At 40.2% G+C, this 22,603-nt stretch overlaps 1 protein-coding gene across 2 annotated transcripts in view; it reads left to right on the forward strand.

Moving 5' to 3' along the window:
* RHBDF1 (rhomboid 5 homolog 1) overlaps positions 1–22,603 on the forward strand; it is a 164,483-nt gene that overhangs the window by 112,531 nt on the left and 29,349 nt on the right. The gene's annotated exons all lie outside the window — the stretch shown is intronic.

Below are 22,603 nucleotides of genomic sequence, written 5' to 3' on the forward strand. Positions count from 1 at the left end.
AACTATACATATTTATAAAAGACACCTAATTTGATGAAAAAACAGTGTATCTAATCTATTACATAGAAGGGTGTAATTACTCTCTGATATAATCTATACACAAAATTAATACTAAAATAAAGGTATAAGAGGAAAATGAAAGGTGAAGGTGACGGATAAAGGTTACTCCAAGAATGAGACAATGTCTACATTCTCGTTCAGACCCTGTGGATGAAGTGAATTTAATGAATAAATCCAAAAAGTTTCTCTCTTAGACAGGGAAAGATCTCTGTCACCACCCCTTGGGTTTTCTAGGATTTGTTCCAATACAGTGAAGGAGAAATTGTGAATGTTAACATTAGAATTGTGGCTATCAAGAAAATGTTTGGGCAAGCTATGAGTGAGGATTTTGTTCTTTATGTTGCGTATGTGTTCTTGGATCCTTATCTTGAGCTGACGTTTCGTTTTTCCAACATAGGTTTTCCCACAGCTGCACGTAATTCTATAAATTATATAGGTGGAATTACAGGTCGTGGCTGAGTTGACCGAATATTCTTTGCCATCAATTGTACATTTGAATGTCCTTTTCTCTAAGAACTTGCAGCAGATGCACTTGTTACAAGGGTTACATCTTTTAGTTTTCTCTAAAAAATTACCAGTTTCGCCCTTCTTGGAAGAAGTTTTCAATTTACTCGGGGCAACAATACTTTTAAGATTGTTAGCCCTCCTAAAGACTACATCCGGTTTAGAGGGAAGATGGGGACCCAGAATTTGATCTTTTAATAATATATCCCAATGTTTGGTTAAGATTTTATTGATCGTTCTGCTGTCGTTGGTGTATTGTGTAATGAACGGTCGTTTCATTGGGGCAGAAGTGTCGCCCTGAGTCACCATTTTTGTGGTGAGGGTGTCTTCCCTTCTCTTGGTGCCTGCTCGTTGTCGTGCAGACTCAGTTTTAACTTGGTCATAACCCTTCTCCAAGAAACGTCTAGAAAGCATTAGGGATTGTTCTTGGTAATCCTCCATGTTACTGCAATTACGTCTAATCCTGTTAAACTGTGAGTACGGGACGTCATTCTTCCATCGTGGATGGTGACAACTGTCGTAGGGGATGAAACTATTGGTGTCGACCTTCTTAAAGAAGGTTTTCGTACCCACGGTCTCACCGATGTTACCTGTGAGTTCCAAGTCCAAGAATTCAATACGTCTGCTGTCTGCTTGATGGGTAAATTTTAAATTATAATCATTCTGTTGTATGTGTCCCATAAACCTCACAATGCTGTCAATGTCGCCACACCATACGAAAATAAGGTCGTCTATGTATCGCTGGTATAATTTGATGTGATGTTTAAACTCAGACTCATAGACGAACTGTTCCTCCCATACGCCCATCAGGAGATTCGCGTAGGCTGGGGCGAATTTCGTCCCCATGGCCGTTCCATTTACTTGTAAGTGATACTTCCCCTCAAACTCGAAGTAATTATGAGTAAGGATATATTTGATACTATCCAACACGAATTTGATTTCCTCCGATGTATGATCCGTATGTTTAGACATAATGACAGATACTGCCTCAATCCCTTTCTCATGGGGTATGGAGGAGTACAATGCCTGTACATCCACTGTCAACCAGATATAATTTTCTTCCCAAGTGAACTTGGTGAGCATATTCAGAAGTGAAGTGGAGTCTTTAAGATGGGACTTATTCTTTAAAACATACGGTTGGAGTAATAGATCCACAAAATGGGATAAATTACTGCTCAGAGAATGAATCCCTGCCACTATTGGGCGTCCAGGTGGATTTTTTTCATCTTTGTGGATTTTGGGGATATGGTAAAATATCGGAACCAATGGGTGCTTCACAAACAAATATTCAAATTCTTTATTGCTAATCAATGATTTAGTTTTGGCATCAATAAGTAGTTTATAGAGGTCTTCCTGAAATCTTGTCGTAGGGTTATCTGGCAGTTCATTGTATGTAACTCCATCATACAAGAGTTTGGATGCCTCCTGGATGTATTTGACCTTTGACTGGACCACCACGGCCCCTCCTTTATCGGCATTCCTTATAACCAAACTCTCGTCCTTTTTTAGAGATTGTAATGCCTTTCTTTCGCGGGAATTTAAATTGCTGCAATGTTTCTTATTAGTGGATTTCATTTTTTTAAAATCATCGTTGACCAAACTGTAAAAAATATCAACGTTACTACCTTTCGATTCGATCGGGTAGAATTTGGAGGGATTAGATACTCGCGGTTTGCTTATCTCGTCGGTAACGGCAATGGGGTTTTTTAAGAAATGTCTCTGAAGTGTCAAATTCCTCACATACTTATTTAAATCTATAAACAGGTTGAATTTGTCCGTTTGGTTGTCAGGGGCAAATTTCAATCCCTTATTTAGTAGTGAGATCTTGGTTGGGGAAAGGTCCGTCTCAGAGATGTTAACAACCCCGTTTTCTGATTGTTTTGGAGGTTCGGGGCTTTTCGTTTTGGGCTTTTTTCTGCCGCCTCTACACCCTCTTCTCCGCCATTGAATCCACGTTTGATCCCTTGTGGCGAATCTAGTCGGTCGTACAGTATGTCCTCTTTTTGTAAAAAAGAGTTCTTCCTCTCGCCTAAAAAATGATGAATATTCGTCGAGGGTCTTGCTGGAGAGGGTGTCCGATATCTCCTAGTTCTTTCTCTGTACGATGGTTTCCTTCTTTTTTGATCATAGTTATGCTCATAATCAGAATGGAATTTATTACGATAGGAATTATTTCTATATCGTGTATAGTTATTACGTTGGTATCTTATCGGAGAACGATAGTTCCTCTCATTACTGTACACAGGCTGTTGCCATCTCTGATGGTCTCGATGTTTGACTGACTCATACTGTTGATGGTATTTTCTGTAAGGTCTATCTTGATGTACGAACCCGTTCCCGTATCCTCTATGGTTTTCCACTTCGGTCCTTCCATTGTTCGACCAGTTGTGGATCTGACCATTCATATAATCATTCTTGTCGCGTATGAATTTCTTTTGTTTCCTTTGAATTATTTCATTCTCCAGTCTATCCAATTTTTGTTGAAGGTCGATTAAATCTCTTTTAAATTCCTCACTGTCAGAATATTTTTCAACGGATTTCTCAATTTTACTGATTTCTGTATCAATTCTTGACATCTCTTTCTTCCTTTCACTGATGAGAAGTGTAATCAGTTTATTAGAACATTCTTCTAATATTCCATTCCATGAGTTCATGAAATTTTCATTACCCATCCCAAATGTAGGTGTTTTACTGATTCTTAGGCCTCTTGGTACTCGCTTCACTTCTAAATATTTTTCTAGTGTGGTAACGTCGTACCAACTTTTTATTTCTTTTGTAGCGAGTTTTTCCACATTGTTGAGATGACTGAAGTAATCTTCATCCTCTGATATAAAGACTTGCTCATCCTCCAAGAACATATTTTTGGCTCTTGCCGATCTCTTAGATCTATCGTTAAACAGCGACATTGTATCCTTAAAAGCAGCAGATCACGGGGTAACTAACAGAATAAAGAATAGGACAATCGAGGGGGATACCCTTTCACTGCGCTATAGTATAATTGATAATTGGGCAGCAACTATGTATGTCCCCCCTGTTAGTGGGGGAAAAGGGAGAAATAGCAAAACAGGTAACAGAGTGCGCCCTATTAGTATATGTCCACCACCATAAGAACTTGTGACAATATAAATCACAATACAACAGATTTATTATATTATAAGTATAAAATGACAATAAAACATTTTGTTCATCTGTATGAAGTCATGAGTTCAACAACGGTCAATAGTATAAGGACACCCAACGCGTTTCGTCGTTATAAACGACTTCCTCAGGGGTAACCGTCTAGGTGGTGAAAAGAGGCAATATTATACATATATATTTATAAATATATATTCAAAACTCAACAGGTAGGTATACCCAGTGATGAGTGCTATATGAAAGGTACATACCCGTAGGCAACCTAACCTCGTGGAGAAAGATGTTTCCTTCTCAGATGAAAAAAGTCCTTCAATTAGACTCAATATATAAAGGAATAGACCCGTTTGGAGATCTCAATCCTGATGCCACACTGCATCTAAAACAAAGTCTAAAATGCACATAATATGTCAGGAGGAGAGCAAGTCTATATGGGCAAAATATATATACACATCACAAATGGGTAAATATCAAAAATTGAAGAATGACAATGAAATGGAATAGGAACATACCAATTTCCGTATAAAACAGGGGAAATAAAAGGAATATCCAGGGAGGATTCAGATAGCTCCTTATAGTAGTAGCCAAATCCTACAATATTGATACATAACATAAATGGAGGCCAGTACAATTGGTGAACATCTCACTCAATTCCAGTAAATCAATACAATCATAATAAGCAATCATAGTGAATCAAAAAACTCCATTCTGACTGAATTGCAGCCAACACAAAAAGTGGACTGATAGGTAGTAAAACATCTCATAGTATATATATTATGATATAAAGTTACAAGCCATACTAATTTGGAGGAAAAAAGAGGTCATCCTTACATACCTTAATCGTGTAGTACAATAGTCACTAATAGGACCAGACTCCAGGTAATCTAACTGGAGCCCCAGTCCAGATATATATAGTGATATGGGAATGACATCACTTCCTGTCCGGAAGAGAAAGTGTATAATGGAATTCACGTTATATATAGATATATGCGTGACCTATATAGTGAGGGCACCCTGGTCCCTAATGTATGGAGAGGTGGAAGGATAGAAAACGAGTTATACTATTAACCTTACTAGTAAACGCTCGCGGTGTACCCCGCGTGCGTTCCATCTATGCGTTCCACTCGCAGTTTCCGCGACGTCACTTCCGCCCTATGTGTCTGGATAAGACATAGCATATCGGGGCTGTACTTCCGCTTTAGAAGAAGCGGAACTTACTATGACGCTTTGCGTTCCAGGATCGCTTCCGCTTGCGTTCCACTGGGAACCAGGAAGAAGCGGTACTTACTTTAACACTCTGCGTTCCATATACTAGCAGGGTAACTTCCGCTTGCGTTCCAATCGGAACCAAGCGATATCTAAGGATATACTGAATAGATAGCGGGCGCTGTGCACTACAAATAATGGTAACTAGATGGACCAAATATAATGTTAAAGGTACAATATTAGTAGGTGGATATCAATATAGCGATATCGGCATCAAGAATTAGATAGTTTTTCCTCCAATTACATCAATTATATACATATACATTTACAAGAAAGCGAGCAATGATCACAAGGTTGAACCCAAAAATGAAAGAGCAGAACCAGGACCACCGTTACAAAAAATGACATAATTCAAATGTAAATGGCAACAGTGGCAAATATCGCCAAGATCAAGGCATTTGTTTAACCCTCAAAATACTGATTCAAGGATTAAATACATACATTATTGTGTATTTAGATAAATTCATACAATAAAAGTGCTTTACTATATTCATACGTGTTACACCAGGTGTAAGTGAATTTGTACAGCCAGATCCCAAACTGGGTTAACTATCTAAAACAAAAGGATAGTAAGAGACTGGTGTGGTCGACACTAGAGCTGTGTAGACCGAAATGCTTAATTTGCACCAAAACTATACATATTTATAAAAGACACCTAATTTGATGAAAAAACAGTGTATCTAATCTATTACATGGAAGGGTGTAATTACTCTCTGATATAATCTATACACAAAATTAATACTAAAATAAAGGTATAAGAGGAAAATGAAAGGTGAAGGTGACGGATAAAGGTTACTCCAAGAATGAGACAATGTCTACATTCTCGTTCAGACCCTGTGGATGAAGTGAATTTAATGAATAAATCCAAAAAGTTTCTCTCTTAGACAGGGAAAGATCTCTGTCACCACCCCTTGGGTTTTCTAGGATTTGTTCCAATACAGTGAAGGAGAAATTGTGAATGTTAACATTAGAATTGTGGCTATCAAGAAAATGTTTGGGCAAGCTATGAGTGAGGATTTTGTTCTTTATGTTGCGTATGTGTTCTTGGATCCTTATCTTGAGCTGACGTTTCGTTTTTCCAACATAGGTTTTCCCACAGCTGCACGTAATTCTATAAATTATATAGGTGGAATTACAGGTCGTGGCTGAGTTGGCCGAATATTCTTTGCCATCAATTGTACATTTGAATGTCCTTTTCTCTAAGAACTTGCAGCAGATGCACTTGTTACAAGGGTTACATCTTTTAGTTTTCTCTAAAAAATTACCAGTTTCGCCCTTCTTGGAAGAAGTTTTCAATTTACTCGGGGCAACAATACTTTTAAGATTGTTAGCCCTCCTAAAGACTACATCCGGTTTAGAGGGAAGATGGGGACCCAGAATTTGATCTTTTAATAATATATCCCAATGTTTGGTTAAGATTTTATTGATCGTTCTGCTGTCGTTGGTGTATTGTGTAATGAACGGTCGTTTCATTGGGGCAGAAGTGTCGCCCTGAGTCACCATTTTTGTGGTGAGGGTGTCTTCCCTTCTCTTGGTGCCTGCTCGTTGTCGTGCAGACTCAGTTTTAACTTGGTCATAACCCTTCTCCAAGAAACGTCTAGAAAGCATTAGGGATTGTTCTTGGTAATCCTCCATGTTACTGCAATTACGTCTAATCCTGTTAAACTGTGAGTACGGGACGTCATTCTTCCATCGTGGATGGTGACAACTGTCGTAGGGGATGAAACTATTGGTGTCGACCTTCTTAAAGAAGGTTTTCGTACCCACGGTCTCACCGATGTTCCCTGTGAGTTCCAAGTCCAAGAATTCAATACGTCTGCTGTCTGCTTGATGGGTAAATTTTAAATTATAATCATTCTGTTGTATGTGTCCCATAAACCTCACAATGCTGTCAATGTCGCCACACCATACGAAAATAAGGTCGTCTATGTATCGCTGGTATAATTTGATGTGATGTTTAAACTCAGACTCATAGACGAACTGTTCCTCCCATACGCCCATCAGGAGATTCGCGTAGGCTGGGGCGAATTTCGTCCCCATGGCCGTTCCATTTACTTGTAAGTGATACTTCCCCTCAAACTCGAAGTAATTATGAGTAAGGATATATTTGATACTATCCAACACGAATTTGATTTCCTCCGATGTATGATCCGTATGTTTAGACATAATGACAGATACTGCCTCAATCCCTTTCTCATGGGGTATGGAGGAGTACAATGCCTGTACATCCACTGTCAACCAGATATAATTTTCTTCCCAAGTGAACTTGGTGAGCATATTCAGAAGTGAAGTGGAGTCTTTAAGATGGGACTTATTCTTTAAAACATACGGTTGGAGTAATAGATCCACAAAATGGGATAAATTACTGCTCAGAGAATGAATCCCTGCCACTATTGGGCGTCCAGGTGGATTTTTTTCATCTTTGTGGATTTTGGGGATATGGTAAAATATCGGAACCAATGGGTGCTTCACAAACAAATATTCAAATTCTTTATTGCTAATCAATGATTTAGTTTTGGCATCAATAAGTAGTTTATAGAGGTCTTCCTGAAATCTTGTCGTAGGGTTATCTGGCAGTTCATTGTATGTAACTCCATCATACAAGAGTTTGGATGCCTCCTGGATGTATTTGACCTTTGACTGGACCACCACGGCCCCTCCTTTATCGGCATTCCTTATAACCAAACTCTCGTCCTTTTTTAGAGATTGTAATGCCTTTCTTTCGCGGGAATTTAAATTGCTGCAATGTTTCTTATTAGTGGATTTCATTTTTTTAAAATCATCGTTGACCAAACTGTAAAAAATATCAACGTTACTACCTTTCGATTCGATCGGGTAGAATTTGGAGGGATTAGATACTCGCGGTTTGCTTATCTCGTCGGTAACGGCAATGGGGTTTTTTAAGAAATGTCTCTGAAGTGTCAAATTCCTCACATACTTATTTAAATCTATAAACAGGTTGAATTTGTCCGTTTGGTTGTCAGGGGCAAATTTCAATCCCTTATTTAGTAGTGAGATCTTGGTTGGGGAAAGGTCCGTCTCAGAGATGTTAACAACCCCGTTTTCTGATTGTTTTGGAGGTTCGGGGCTTTTCGTTTTGGGCTTTTTTCTGCCGCCTCTACACCCTCTTCTCCGCCATTGAATCCACGTTTGATCCCTTGTGGCGAATCTAGTCGGTCGTACAGTATGTCCTCTTTTTGTAAAAAAGAGTTCTTCCTCTCGCCTAAAAAATGATGAATATTCGTCGAGGGTCTTGCTGGAGAGGGTGTCCGATATCTCCTAGTTCTTTCTCTGTACGATGGTTTCCTTCTTTTTTGATCATAGTTATGCTCATAATCAGAATGGAATTTATTACGATAGGAATTATTTCTATATCGTGTATAGTTATTACGTTGGTATCTTATCGGAGAACGATAGTTCCTCTCATTACTGTACACAGGCTGTTGCCATCTCTGATGGTCTCGATGTTTGACTGACTCATACTGTTGATGGTATTTTCTGTAAGGTCTATCTTGATGTACGAACCCGTTCCCGTATCCTCTATGGTTTTCCACTTCGGTCCTTCCATTGTTCGACCAGTTGTGGATCTGACCATTCATATAATCATTCTTGTCGCGTATGAATTTCTTTTGTTTCCTTTGAATTATTTCATTCTCCAGTCTATCCAATTTTTGTTGAAGGTCGATTAAATCTCTTTTAAATTCCTCACTGTCAGAATATTTTTCAACGGATTTCTCAATTTTACTGATTTCTGTATCAATTCTTGACATCTCTTTCTTCCTTTCACTGATGAGAAGTGTAATCAGTTTATTAGAACATTCTTCTAATATTCCATTCCATGAGTTCATGAAATTTTCATTACCCATCCCAAATGTAGGTGTTTTACTGATTCTTAGGCCTCTTGGTACTCGCTTCACTTCTAAATATTTTTCTAGTGTGGTAACGTCGTACCAACTTTTTATTTCTTTTGTAGCGAGTTTTTCCACATTGTTGAGATGACTGAAGTAATCTTCATCCTCTGATATAAAGACTTGCTCATCCTCCAAGAACATATTTTTGGCTCTTGCCGATCTCTTAGATCTATCGTTAAACAGCGACATTGTATCCTTAAAAGCAGCAGATCACGGGGTAACTAACAGAATAAAGAATAGGACAATCGAGGGGGATACCCTTTCACTGCGCTATAGTATAATTGATAATTGGGCAGCAACTATGTATGTCCCCCCTGTTAGTGGGGGAAAAGGGAGAAATAGCAAAACAGGTAACAGAGTGCGCCCTATTAGTATATGTCCACCACCATAAGAACTTGTGACAATATAAATCACAATACAACAGATTTATTATATTATAAGTATAAAATGACAATAAAACATTTTGTTCATCTGTATGAAGTCATGAGTTCAACAACGGTCAATAGTATAAGGACACCCAACGCGTTTCGTCGTTATAAACGACTTCCTCAGGGGTAACCGTCTAGGTGGTGAAAAGAGGCAATATTATACATATATATTTATAAATATATATTCAAAACTCAACAGGTAGGTATACCCAGTGATGAGTGCTATATGAAAGGTACATACCCGTAGGCAACCTAACCTCGTGGAGAAAGATGTTTCCTTCTCAGATGAAAAAAGTCCTTCAATTAGACTCAATATATAAAGGAATGGACCCGTTTGGAGATCTCAATCCTGATGCCACACTGCATCTAAAACAAAGTCTAAAATGCACATAATATGTCAGGAGGAGAGCAAGTCTATATGGGCAAAATATATATACACATCACAAATGGGTAAATATCAAAAATTGAAGAATGACAATGAAATGGAATAGGAACATACCAATTTCCGTATAAAACAGGGGAAATAAAAGGAATATCCAGGGAGGATTCAGATAGCTCCTTATAGTAGTAGCCAAATCCTACAATATTGATACATAACATAAATGGAGGCCAGTACAATTGGTGAACATCTCACTCAATTCCAGTAAATCAATACAATCATAATAAGCAATCATAGTGAATCAAAAAACTCCATTCTGACTGAATTGCAGCCAACACAAAAAGTGGACTGATAGGTAGTAAAACATCTCATAGTATATATATTATGATATAAAGTTACAAGCCATACTAATTTGGAGGAAAAAAGAGGTCATCCTTACATACCTTAATCGTGTAGTACAATAGTCACTAATAGGACCAGACTCCAGGTAATCTAACTGGAGCCCCAGTCCAGATATATATAGTGATATGGGAATGACATCACTTCCTGTCCGGAAGAGAAAGTGTATAATGGAATTCACGTTATATATAGATATATGCGTGACCTATATAGTGAGGGCACCCTGGTCCCTAATGTATGGAGAGGTGGAAGGATAGAAAACGAGTTATACTATTAACCTTACTAGTAAACGCTCGCAGTGTACCCCGCGTGCGTTCCATCTATGCGTTCCACTCGCAGTTTCCGCGACGTCACTTCCGCCCTATGTGTCTGGATAAGACATAGCATATCGGGGCTGTACTTCCGCTTTAGAAGAAGCGGAACTTACTATGACGCTTTGCGTTCCAGGATCGCTTCCGCTTGCGTTCCACTGGGAACCAGGAAGAAGCGGTACTTACTTTAACACTCTGCGTTCCATATACTAGCAGGGTAACTTCCGCTTGCGTTCCAATCGGAACCAAGCGATATCTAAGGATATACTGAATAGATAGCGGGCGCTGTGCACTACAAATAATGGTAACTAGATGGACCAAATATAATGTTAAAGGTACAATATTAGTAGGTGGATATCAATATAGCGATATCGGCATCAAGAATTAGATAGTTTTTCCTCCAATTACATCAATTATATACATATACATTTACAAGAAAGCGAGCAATGATCACAAGGTTGAACCCAAAAATGAAAGAGCAGAACCAGGACCACCGTTACAAAAAATGACATAATTCAAATGTAAATGGCAACAGTGGCAAATATCGCCAAGATCAAGGCATTTGTTTAACCCTCAAAATACTGATTCAAGGATTAAATACATACATTATTGTGTATTTAGATAAATTCATACAATAAAAGTGCTTTACTATATTCATACGTGTTACACCAGGTGTAAGTGAATTTGTACAGCCAGATCCCAAACTGGGTTAACTATCTAAAACAAAAGGATAGTAAGAGACTGGTGTGGTCGACACTAGAGCTGTGTAGACCGAAATGCTTAATTTGCACCAAAACTATACATATTTATAAAAGACACCTAATTTGATGAAAAAACAGTGTATCTAATCTATTACATGGAAGGGTGTAATTACTCTCTGATATAATCTATACACAAAATTAATACTAAAATAAAGGTATAAGAGGAAAATGAAAGGTGAAGGTGACGGATAAAGGTTACTCCAAGAATGAGACAATGTCTACATTCTCGTTCAGACCCTGTGGATGAAGTGAATTTAATGAATAAATCCAAAAAGTTTCTCTCTTAGACAGGGAAAGATCTGGCTGTACAAATTCACTTACACCTGGTGTAACACGTATGAATATAGTAAAGCACTTTTATTGTATGAATTTATCTAAATACACAATAATGTATGTATTTAATCCTTGAATCAGTATTTTGAGGGTTAAACAAATGCCTTGATCTTGGCGATATTTGCCACTGTTGCCATTTACATTTGAATTATGTCAGTTTTTGTAACGGTGGTCCTGGTTCTGCTCTTTCATTTTTGGGTTCAACCTTGTGATCATTGCTCGCTTTCTTGTAAATGTATATGTATATAATTGATGTAATTGGAGGAAAAACTATCTAATTCTTGATGCCGATATCGCTATATTGATATCCACCTACTAATATTGTACCTTTAACATTATATTTGGTCCATCTAGTTACCATTATTTGTAGTGCACAGCGCCCGCTATCTATTCAGTATATCCTTAGATATCGCTTGGTTCCGATTGGAACGCAAGCGGAAGTTACCCTGCTAGTATATGGAACGCAGAGTGTTAAAGTAAGTACCGCTTCTTCCTGGTTCCCAGTGGAACGCAAGCGGAAGCGATCCTGGAACGCAAAGCGTCATAGTAAGTTCCGCTTCTTCTAAAGCGGAAGTACAGCCCCGATATGCTATGTCTTATCCAGACACATAGGGCGGAAGTGACGTCGCGGAAACTGCGAGTGGAACGCATAGATGGAACGCACGCGGGGTACACCGCGAGCGTTTACTAGTAAGGTTAATAGTATAACTCGTTTTCTATCCTTCCACCTCTCCATACATTAGGGACCAGGGTGCCCTCACTATATAGGTCACGCATATATCTATATATAACGTGAATTCCATTATACACTTTCTCTTCCGGACAGGAAGTGATGTCATTCCCATATCACTATATATATCTGGACTGGGGCTCCAGTTAGATTACCTGGAGTCTGGTCCTATTAGTGACTATTGTACTACACGATTAAGGTATGTAAGGATGACCTATTTTTTCCTCCAAATTAGTATGGCTTGTAACTTTATATCATAATATATATATACTATGAGATGTTTTACTACCTATCAGTCCACTTTTTGTGTTGGCTGCAATTCAGTCAGAATGGAGTTTTTGATTCACTATGATTGCTTATTATGATTGTATTGATTTACTGGAATTGAGTGAGATGTTCACCAATTGTACTGGCCTCCATTTATGTTATGTATCAATATTGTAGGATTTGGCTACTACTATAAGGAGCTATCTGAATCCTCCCTGGATATTCCTTTTATTTCCCCTGTTTTATACGGAAATTGGTATGTTCCTATTCCATTTCATTGTCATTCTTCAATTTTTGATATTTACCCATTTGTGATGTGTATATATATTTTGCCCATATAGACTTGCTCTCCTCCTGACATATTATGTGCATTTTAGACTTTGTTTTAGATGCAGTGTGGCATCAGGATTGAGATCTCCAAACGGGTCCATTCCTTTATATATTGAGTCTAATTGAAGGACTTTTTTCATCTGAGAAGGAAACATCTTTCTCCACGAGGTTAGGTTGCCTACGGGTATGTACCTTTCATATAGCACTCATCACTGGGTATACCTACCTGTTGAGTTTTGAATATATATTTATAAATATATATGTATAATATTGCCTCTTTTCACCACCTAGACGGTTACCCCTGAGGAAGTCGTTTATAACGACGAAACGCGTTGGGTGTCCTTATACTATTGACCGTTGTTGAACTCATGACTTCATACAGATGAACAAAATGTTTTATTGTCATTTTATACTTATAATATAATAAATCTGTTGTATTGTGATTTATATTGTCACAAGTTCTTATGGTGGTGGACATATACTAATAGGGCGCACTCTGTTATCTGTTTTGATATATATATATATATATAAAGCTTGCTGTCTACGTTTACACTATTGTGACAAAGGGATTGTTGTTGAATCATAGTGTGACTTTTATATTGTACATAGCAACCAATTAGATTCTACCTATTATGTTCTAGAAGATGCTAAGTAAATAAGAAGTACAGTAGAATCTGCTTGGTTACTAAGGGCAACATTCCATTTTTAATAGAACTCCCATCTTAGTAAATGTAGCCCTTGAGTTTTCACTATGATCACCGAATGACAGTGCATGGTTCCTAACCTTTTTTGAGTCACGGTGTCAAAATTTTCAAGGCACCCCTAGGCCAAATGTTTTTTTATTGAGAAATTCATAGATGAATATAATAAAGTAAATTGGGTACTTTTTACCTAGCACGGCGCCCATCGCGGGCATCGCGGCCATCAAATGCACTAAAAAACGGGTGCGACGCGATGCCCGCGATTTCCCATAGGGAACAATGTTAAAAGTGTGAATGGACGCGATTTTACTGTTCAATGCCTCAATGCCCGCGATTTTTCCATAGGAAACAATGTTAAATGGGCCACAGAGCCCAAATAGTCCCCCTGAAGTCTGAAATGGCCCCCACAATTGTTAACGCCACCCCACGATCAACGTGAACCCGAAGCGTGGCGAGCGCAGCGAGCCCGCGAGGGGCGGCGGTACGCGTCCTCCGACCTTTTCATACCCCCACTATCCACGTCAGCGTGGAGTTGAGAATAGAATAGTGTGGCGAGCGCAGCGAGCCACCAAGCCCGAAGCGTGGCGAGCGCAGCGAGCCCCGCGAGGGGACGCGGATACCTTCACAGGTAAACGCGTCCCTTCGCGGGCTTCACAGGTATACGCGTCCCCTCGCGGGGCTCGCTGCGCTTGCCACGCTTCGGGCTCGATGGCTCGCTGCGCTCGCCACACTATTCTATTCTCAACTCCACGCCGACGTGGATAGTGGGGGTATGAAAAGGTCGGAGGACGCGTACCGCCGCCCCTTGCGGGCTCGCTGCGCTCGCCACGCTTCGGGTTCACGTTGATTGTGGGGTGGCGTCAACAATTGTGGGGGCCATTTCAGACTTCAGGGGGACTATTAGGGCTCTGTGTCCCATTTAACATTGTTTCCTATGGAAAAATCGCGGGCATTGAGGCATTGAACAGTAAAATCGCGTCCAATCACACTTTTAACATTGATCCCTATGGGAATTCGCGGGCATCGCGTCGCACCCGTTTTTTTAGTGCATGCGATGGCCGCGATGGCCGCGATTTTTTACCCCCGATGACCGCGATGGATATCGTGGGCGCCGTGCTAGGTAAAGAGTACCGTAAATTGTGTTTATATATAATCCTTAAGTTTAGCATACACTAGGGCTTCTCCCCTCAAAGAAGTAACAGGCGATCATCTCCCCTTGAGAAGGTATTGGGTGGCATGCAGTCTTCTTGCATGATCCCAGCCAAGCCTGCCCGACTCAGAAGCGATCCAACAGATTGCTTACACAGCCGGTACGACTCGCAGGCTCATTTGTGGTGCGCTTTGGATCTGCAGTCAATCACATTCAATGTGGATGCTTTTCATGCAACTGATCCCCACAATCGCATGAAAAAAATCCCATATTGCATGTGAATCGACCTAGTGTATGGGGACATTAAAGCCCCATACATGGGGGGTGAATTCAGCCATTATCGCCGGGGATATGGTCGATGAGGCATATTTAATCATAGTGAGGTATATTTAATCTAAGCCCATTAATCAGAATTATATTGAGGTGTTTTTTTTACAAACTCTTCATAAAGGGTAAACAGTAATTTAAGTTAAGTTAAACAGTAATTCTGAACATCTTAACACTGCTAGGTATTTGTAATATAATTCCAACCCATTACTATCCACTGAGGCACATTTAATCATGGCCTGTTTATCAGAATTAAATTGAGCTTTAACCCCTGATGAAGTCTCTGTGACATGAAACGCATCTGCGATTACAAATAACTGTTAAATACAAAGTGAATTGCTCCAGCCTCAAGGAGCAACTGTATTTATGTATTTTAATATGAATTTTTATTATCATAAATATCTGGATATGTATTAATTCCAAAACGGATCTTGTTATTTTACAGTATATCTAAGCTCGGGGCGCTCATTTCACTTTTTTTGTGGTATTCTTTTTAGTAGGAAACCAAGTGTTATTAGCGACTATTACATTTTATTAGCGCAATTTTGGAGATTGCGATGAATATATATACAGTATATATATAATTGTAATTTTCAGTTATAATCTATTTTACCAATAATAACCACAGCATATTTAGATGTAAATCCTTGTGACACATCCAGCTCAGGTTTGTGACACACACATGTATTCTGTCACACTGGTTGGGTTTCAGTAGCTTAGGACATGCCAAATGTTCAAAGTCGAAGCAATTAATATGCTTTCCTGTAGAAGAAGCAGAATTTAGATTCACCTGCTGAAAAGTGCATGATATGTGTGTCCTACTGAAGATAAGTGTAACTGTACTTTTAGACACATTATGTAAATACTTCATAAATGGCACTGAGATGGATTTCTTTGTGTCATATTCAGCTGCAGCTTATCTTCCCTGTGATATTATCCTGTGACTCAGATGAAAACAATTTTTCACATTCTTAAGTTCTTTAAAAGTTACTCTTTTATTTCCTTAAGCTGTCACACCAGAAATGCCTGAGCTGTACTTCCAGTTATAGTTAACCCTTTACAAGATCAACTGTATTATTTCTGAGAGTAAAATATAACAATATTGTATAACTGCTGTAATATTAATCATCTGACACGGTTAATATATTTAAGCAGGGTGCTGGTACTTTCTGTACTTAATCTGAGACCTCTGCCGATTGTCTTCCATGCTGCATTACTCACTACATAGATTTGATAAGGGTGTGTGTATGTGTGTGTGTGGGGGGGGGGGGGGAGTAATGTAATAGCTTGAAGATACAGGCTGTGTGAGCATTCCGAGGAGAGCCGATGACAATATCTCCATCAGAAAATGGAAGTTTCCTTGCCTTCTGGTAGGGGCTACCAGCCAATGGTGTCCATTATCCACATAAATATAGCATGCTGAGATGATGTAAGGTGCAAACACACTTGACGATGTGTGCACTGAAAGACATTGATGACCAATTTCCCTTGAACTTCTCCAGTGTCCTGGATGAAAGATGTGATGCATACACACTGAACGATGTGAGGAAAGACGAACAACTAACGATCTAGCTACAGTTAATACAATGTAGTGTTCACTACATTGCCTGGTTGTCAAGGTGCTGACCAGCAGGCAGGGCGCTGACCACCGGCAGGGCACTTTTTTCAATCGGGATGGCACATTTTATATTAGAAATTGAGGTACTTGTTTCCTAGCACGGCGCCCATCGGGTCCCATCGCATACCTTAACTTAAGGTATGTGATGGGACCCGACGGACCCGATTTTGGGGCTTTTTTTGAGGTTTCCCGACAAATGTAAAATCGGGTCTATCGCATGCCATTATAATGGCATGCGATGCGACCGACCCGATTTTACATTGTAAGCATTGTCTGTAATGTTAAATTCCTATGTAAAATCGGGTCCATTGTATGCCATTATAATGGCATACAATGCGACCAATGCGATGGACCCGATTTTACATAGGAACCAATGTTAAATGGCCCCCCATACCCAATTTTTGATGTATACCGACCCTGATAATAGGGTAATTTCTATGTCAAATGCCCCCCCATTGTTAACGCCACCCCACTATGAACGTCGACCCGAAGCGTGGCGAGCGCAGCAAACCAGCGCAGGGCGGCGGTACGCGTCCTCCGACCTTTTCATACCCCCACTATCCATGTCGGCGTGGAGATGATTTTATATAGTGTGGCGAGCGCAGCGAGCCACCGAGCCCGAAGCATGGCAAACGCACGCGTAATACATCTGAAGTAATTCACGTCCCCTCGCGGGGCTCTCTGCGCTCACCACGCTTCTGTCTCGGTGGCTCGCTGCGCTCGCCACACTATATAGAATCAACTCCACGCCTACGTGGATAGTGGCGGTATGAAAAGGTCGGAGGACGAGTAAAGCCGGGGATCGCCGCGCTTCGGGTTCACGTTGCTCGTGGCGTGGCGTTAACAATGAGGGGGGGCATACAATGAAAAATGGGGTCTGGGGGGCATTTAACATTGGGGCCAATGTAAAATCTGGTCTCAGGGACCATTTAACATTGGTTCCAATGTAAAAAATCGGGTCAGTCGGGTCACTCGCATCGCATGCAATTTGCTTGCATGCGATGCGATTGATCCGATTTTTGCAACCCGATTGCATACAATTAAAATCAGTGGCGCCGTGCTAGGAAACAAGTACCGAAATTGACATTAGAAAAAAAACATAAAAAAATGCACACTGCACTAGGATTACGCCCATTAAACATTGTCATACTGTGCTGTGCCCATTACATACTATGTCATAATGACAATTACACACAAACGCACACACTGTAATGCCTTTTACAGATTATACCACACGCCATAATGCCCATTACACATGATGGCATACACCATAATGCCCATTACATATGATGGCATACACCATAATGCACATTACACAGGATGGCAAACACCAAAAGTTCTCAGTGGCATGTCAGCTCTGTGGGGGCAGCATAAGGGCGCACAGGGCCACAGACAAAAATGCCTGGATGCATTTTGAGGTTGTAAAAACGGGCAAGGTGCGGCACCCAGCAAAAGAAGCTTAGAAGGAACACTATACAATCTATACAAATGTAGCTGCCTGCACAGCAGATTAACAATATTGATGAATGACCAGTGGGTACGCACATCATCGTTCGTCATTCACTTGATACACACCGAACAATATTTTGATCAATATCGTTCAGAAGGGCCAAAATGAGCGATATTGGCCAATCAATTCTTTCTACTAGCTGAATGAAATCTTTTTTCTTCTAATCTATACTCATGCCTAGATTCCTTTCTAGTAGAAAAGAGGGTGTGTGACAGTTCCTTATATTGGCCCTTGATATACTTGTACATGTTGAGCATGTCCCCCCTTAAACGTCTCTTTTCTAATGTAAATAGTCCCAAATTGCTTAATCTCTCCCCGTAGCTTAAATTCTCCTTTCCCCTAATAAGCTTTGTTGCTCGCCTTTGGACTTTTTCTAATTCTATGATGTCCTTTTTATAGTGTGAGGCCCAGAACTGCACTCCGTACTCGAGGTGAGGTCTCACCAATGCTTTATACAGTGGCATAATTACCCTTGAGTCCCTAGTTTCCATTCCCCTCTTAATACATGCCAGAATTTTGTTGGCCTTTTTTGTAGCTACATTACAATGGGCACTACATCCCAGTTTGCTGTCTATTTGGACTCCTAGATCCTTTTCAAGTATGGAATTACCCAGTTCCTCTCCAATAAGGTTGTAACTTGCACACTGGTTGTGTCTCCCAAGGTGCATAACCTTACATTTATCTACATTGAACCTCATCTTCCATTTTTTTGCCCACTCATCTAGAATTGCAAAGATCATTTTGAAGCATGGTGACATCTTCTGATGATTTGATGACTTTGCTAAGTTTTGTATCGTCCGCAAAGATGGATACATTGCTGAGTAACCCTATCCCAATATCGTTAATAAAAATGTTAAACAAAATGGGCCCCAAAACCGAACCCTGGGGCACTCCACTTAGTACCGGTATCATATCTGACGGTGGCGTTAACAATGGGGGGGGCATTTGACATAGAAATTACCCTATTATCAGGGTCGGTATACATCAAAAATTGGGTATGGGGGGCCATTTACTGCATATACTATAAAAATGATGTGCTCAAAAGAAAGTAACCTTTCCCGCAATGGCAAATATAGCATGTTCTGCTAAAGAAACTCTTCAGGTTTTATTTATTTATAAAATTTGAACTATCCAAACAATAGATCCACATGAATCACTCCTCTGGGATCTCTACAGTTCCACCAAAACAGTCCAACTCTCTCCCACACCCAATGTCAGATCCACTATTATTCAGCTGCCCAAGATACAGTGCTGGGGTTAATGCTGTTTGCTTCTGATGAACAGAGTAGTAAAAAATGACCAGTGGGTACGCACATCATCGTTCGTCATTCACTGGATACACACCGAACAATATTTTGATCAATATCGTTCAGAAGGGCCAAAATGAGCGATATTGGCCAAAAAATTGTGGCGTGTTTATGCACCTTTATATTAAATACATGGCAGAAGTTGTGTTCATTGAATACATTTGACACATTGTAGGCTGCTGCTTCTTGACGTATGGGGTGTGCAGCATGGGAATTTTAAAAACTTTTTTTCACTAACGCTACATATTTATATTTTATCATGAGAACTACCTAAAAATAGTTTCTTGAATAGGTCATAGAGAGCTTTACTTTCCTCATTCTCAGGATAGAATAACTAAAAGAGAGATCTCTTTGTTAGACTACAGGACCCTAATTCCTCCATAATATTTACATAGTTACATAGTTACATAGTAGGCAACGCTGAAAAAAAGACTTGCGTCCATCTAGTTAAACCTGGTATAGATATCCATTGCTGATTTGGTAGGTTCTGATATTTTACAGACAAATTATATTTCTTATTTGTACCCATGGATGTTTTTCTCCAGTAAATGTTTGTCCAACTTTGCCTTGAATGCATTTAATGAGCCAGCCATTACCACCTCTCTGGGAAGAGAGTTCCAGAGTTTGACTGTTCTGACCGTAAAGAAATTCTTTCTACTAGCTGAATGAAATCTTTTTTCTTCTAATCTATACTCATGCCTAGATTCCTTTCTAGTAGAAAAGATGGTGTGTGACAGTTCCTTATATTGGCCCTTGATATACTTGTACATGTTGAGCATGTCCCCCCTTAAACGTCTCTTTTCTAATGTAAATAGTCCCAAATTGCTTAATCTCTCCCCGTAGCTTAAATTCGCCATTCCCCTAATAAGCTTTGTTGCTCGCCTTTGGACTTTTTCTAATTCTATGATGTCCTTTTTATAGTGTGAGGCCCAGAACTGCACTCCGTACTCGAGGTGAGGTCTCACCAATGCTTTATACAGTGGCATAATTACCCTTGAGTCCCTAGTTTCCATTCCCCTCTTAATACATGCCAGAATTTTGTTGGCCTTTTTTGTAGCTACATTACAATGGGAACTACATCCCAGTTTGCTGTCTATTTGGACTCCTAGATCCTTTTCAAGTATGGAATTACCCAATTCCTCTCCAATAAGGTTGTAACTTGCACACTGGTTGTGTCTCCCAAGGTGCATAACCTTACATTTATCTACATTGAACCTCATCTTCCATTTTTTTGCCCACTCATCTAGAATTGCAAAGATCATTTTGAAGCATGGTGACATCTTCTGATGATTTGATGACTTTGCTAAGTTTTGTATCGTCCGCAAAGATGGATACATTGCTAAGTAACCCTATCCCAATATCGTTAATAAAAATGTTAAACAAAATGGGCCCCAAAACCGAACCCTGGGGCACTCCACTTAGTACCGGTATCATATATGACGGTGGCGTTAACAATGGGGGGGCATTTGACATAGAAATTACCCTATTATCAGGGTCGGTATACATCAAAAATTGGGTATGGGGGGCCATTTACTGCATATACTATAAAAATGATATGCTCAAAAGAAAGTAACCTTTCCCGCAATGGCAAATATAGCATGTTCTGCTAAAGAAACTCTTCAGGTTTTATTTATTTATAAAATTTGAACTATCCAAACAATAGATCCACATGAATCACTCCTCTGGGATCTCTACAGTTCCACCAAAACAGTCCAACTCCCTCCCACACCCAATGTCAGATCCACTATTATTCAGCTGCCCAAGATACAGTGCTGGGGTTAATGCTGTTTGCTTCTGATGAACAGAGTAGTCAAAAAACTTTGCCATATTGCCAGGGACTTAACTAGATATTCATAGGCCCCATAGCAAAAGTTTGTAAGGGCCCCCTATTCAGCAACTAATGGTGATAAATATATGTAAAACATATTACTTAATCAGCAAATATGGGCCCTCTGCAGCTCTGGGCCCCATAGCAGCTGCACCCCTTGCACCTATGATAGTTACGCCCTTGCATGTTGCCAATTGGGAAGAGGGAAGTTTTCCTTTTAAAAATTTTATAGGATTTGACTTGATCAAACTTATGGAAGTCTGTAAAAATTACAATATTCTTAGAACCCTTTTTTTTCTTCTACTTTTTATATATCAGTCTTTCAAAAGGACCAATAATGTATATTGTATTTTAAAAGATAATTAAAGAATTGTACAACTTTTCAAAAAGCACTTATAAAGATCTACTTCCATTTCTGGTGATGGTCCTTCACCTACGATCCCTTTGACTACACTAGAGTTTCCCAGACTCCAAAATTACAGTCCAGGTTTTAAGGACATCCAGATGGCCAGTCATGGATAGCCTTAATACCTGGACTGTAAGGGCGGAGTTGGGGAAAATCTGATCTAGACACTGGGCAAGTCAGTTTACAATGAGCTTCCAAAAAAGAGGCTAGAATCATCTCTCTAGTTCTCACATAGGCCCTTATTCTGGTTGGTGCGGATATATCCGCGTGCGTTCGGGCCGCCGATGTTTTGTGTCTGCGCATGTGCAGAGGCGTCTCTGCGCATGTGCGAGCGGGGCGTACGGCCAAATCCCGCATGATATGTGAACACTCCGAACAGGGGGTGGAGAGGGGCGTGAAGGGCTATTTGTGCTCATTACCATATGCATACGCCCCGCGTTTCATGGGCGTTCCCATGCAAACGCTGGGCGTACGTATGGTAATGCGGCCGTGACGCACGTGTAGGGGCGGACATATGACATCGCCGGATGTCAGCTGCCCGCCCAGGTCCGTGCTTTTGCACGGAGAAATGTCTGTGTGGTCTGAGGTTGCGGGAGCTGGTGGAGTACTCGGTCCTGCATTCGATGGTCTGCGACCATCGAATGATGGGGGAGGTTCCCTTAGATGGAGGAGGCGTATTCCGTGTAAAATACACGTGCGGTCCGTTCGGCCAGCTTCTTACCGCATACGGACGGAGTTGGCGATCCGTATGGAAGGCGGGGTTTCGCACGCACGGTCCTGGCCGCATAATCGGATCCGGCCGCACCGACCAGAATAAGGCCCATAGTAAGTTGTCCTGAGCACTTCCCCCTATCAGCCAGTGAAAGTCACTGTATGGGTTCTATTGGTTCTGCAATAGCAGGTAGTACAGTAGCACCACAATGCTTCACTGAGGTTGGGCCTAGC

The sequence above is a fragment of the Crinia signifera genome, chromosome 7 (assembly GCF_055691185.1).
Source record: "Crinia signifera chromosome 7, ASM5569118v1, whole genome shotgun sequence".
NCBI lineage: Eukaryota > Metazoa > Chordata > Amphibia > Anura > Myobatrachidae > Crinia > Crinia signifera.